Below are 2,712 nucleotides of genomic sequence, written 5' to 3' on the forward strand. Positions count from 1 at the left end.
ATACAATTATTACAATATTACAGAAAATTTGTAATTATATATTTTATACAGATTTCACAATATTCTAAATATGTTTCCAAAGTCAATGCCATAAAAAGTTTTTATTGTATGCTTTCTCACAATAAAAAACTGATTCTACAGCTCTTAACAATTTTGTAAAATAATATTTATGTATTTTAGGAATTAATTTGGGAGGGAACTTATTGAAGGAGAGGCTAACATGTGTCAGTCTGTTTTTTCATTAGTATTCTTTATAGATACTTGATAAAAAATATGTTCATAAAATAAATTACTACCTTATAAACTAGTTTGAAGGCTATCATAAACAAATTAACAAAAATTCTAACATAAAAATTCTTAAGTGTAATGACATTCCTAATGTATTGAGTAACTCCTAAATATACTAACACTAGTTTAAACATAAATTATACTTAATATTACTAGAATACAATTTTGCACCCAACTTCCTACTAAAACATATCAACATATTTATATTTTGCATATTATATAGTAAATATAAGGGATATTATCAATGGTACCGCTGTAGTATTGCACTTTATCAATGATACCCCTGTGTTTTTTTAATTCCAATGGTATCCCCAAACTATCTTGCTAATTACAACCATGCCACTTTTTAACTTTTTTTCGCTAAGTTGTCATTAAATCTTGAATTTGACCTAGCCATGGTTAGTTTCTTCTTCTTTTCCCCTTTTTTCTTTCCTCTTCTTGCTCTCCTTCCATGGCTGCTTCAAATATTTCTTACAACCTTTTTATAACCTAAACTCAAATCCTGTCAACAACACATGTTATAAATTCATGAATTACATTTGAACGCAAATACTCCAGTCTCCATTTCTTGAACACAAACCCTGCACCTTTGGGTTAATGGACATCTCAATAACACCATTCCAATGGCTACAAACTACCTTAACCCTAGCTCTCACTGTTGCAGCCATTGTTGGTACATGTCTTTCTCTCTGACTTTCCAATATTGCATTTTTCTTTTCATCTTATTCTCGTAAATTAACAATTTTTTTGCTTAACTTCTTGGATTATGAACATTTTATTGTGTACTGGGGAAGAAATCGAAAGCCAAGGAAACAAAAATTCGAGAGTTGGAAATATCACTTAAATAAAAAATTGGAGAGTTTGATTGCGTTGTAGTTGTATTGGAAACATCAAAGTTCATTACTCTAAATTTTTTAAAAATAAATTAGTTGTCTTTTTTTTTTTTTGGTTAACATTGAATGTAGATATTATAGTGAAGAAAATCAAATTGAGTTTTCATACTATTTTGATTGCATAATAATATTATCGGAATCAATTGACAGCTTAATCTGAAAACTCAGAATGGTTTTAATAGAATTGTATTTAAAACTGTGAGAAGGGTTTGATTATATGAATCAAACTATTGAACTTTGAGAGAAAAACAAAGTATAAAGCAACACATCTTCACTTTTCTTATTTATTTGCATTCCTGCCTAGTTTCTTTCGATATTATGTAAAGCAGCCATGGAAGGAGAGCAGGAAGAGGAAAGGGAAAAGGGAAGAAGGAGAAGAAGAACTAACCATGGTTAGGTCAAATTCGAGATTTAACGGTAACTTAACGGAAAAAAGTTAAAAAGTGTCACGGTTGTAATTAGCAAGATAGTTTGGGGGTACCATTGGAATTAAAAAAACACAGGGGTACCATTGATAAAGTGCAATAATACAGGGGTACCATTAATAATATCCCTAAATATAATCTAAAATTTCACAAAAAGAGTAGGATAAAAAGTTTACCATACTAACACCAAGGATTAGTACTAAGTACTAATTAGGAAAACAATAAGAAATAAAACCCTCCAAGATAGATAATAATGCTCCAAAGATAATTAATCCAAAATACTGATGATCTTTTAAGCTCCCAAAATAAATAAATCCAAACTCCAAAAATTATAATACATTAAGAACCCAAAGTAATAACCCAATCATGCTCCAAAATGATGATGATGATTTAAGCTAAATAAAGAGTGTTCTAAGCTCCATCTTCTTGAATTTATTCAACTAATAATAAAGGTATTAAGGTAGTAAGATTTTAATAAAGTGGAAATATAAGAATGTTAGAAAGATTTGATGATGGTGGTGTAAGTGATCTCATGGCTAAGGGGGGGTGTTTATAATGGGTTTGGGTAACTTTGTAGTTCATTAAATTGTATGAAAAAGAGTATTTAGGAGTATCGAAGAAGGTTAACTTGTGTAAGCGATTTAGAGTGTGTAAGTGAATGTTTAAGAGTTGGAGTGTGTAAGTAAATGTGTAAAAGTTTGGAGTGTAGAAGAAGGTTAGCTTGTGTAAGGAAATAGCGATAGCTTGTGTAAGGAAATAGTGATTGCTTGTGTAAGGAAATAGTGATAGCTTGTGTAAGAAAATAGTGATAGCTTGTGTAAGTGATGAACATCATGGGTTACAACAGAAAGGATTTTGGTTCATCAAATTTGTGTTCTAGTATGTACAATTGAATATACTTTAAAATAATGGGTAAATTTGATCATGAAAATATGTAGTTTACTTAGAAAATTTTGCTTAAACTATACTTAAAGTTAATACACTAGTGGAAAAAATCTTATTTGCTGTGTGACGTATGCTGCGGTTTTTTTAATACGCAGCATAAAAAAGAGGGGAAAAAAAAGGTTATATGTTGCGGTTCACAAAAAACCCCAGCATATAAGGTG

Source organism: Amaranthus tricolor, chromosome 3 (genome assembly GCF_026212465.1).
Source record: "Amaranthus tricolor cultivar Red isolate AtriRed21 chromosome 3, ASM2621246v1, whole genome shotgun sequence".
NCBI classification, from domain to species: Eukaryota; Viridiplantae; Streptophyta; class Magnoliopsida; order Caryophyllales; family Amaranthaceae; genus Amaranthus; species Amaranthus tricolor.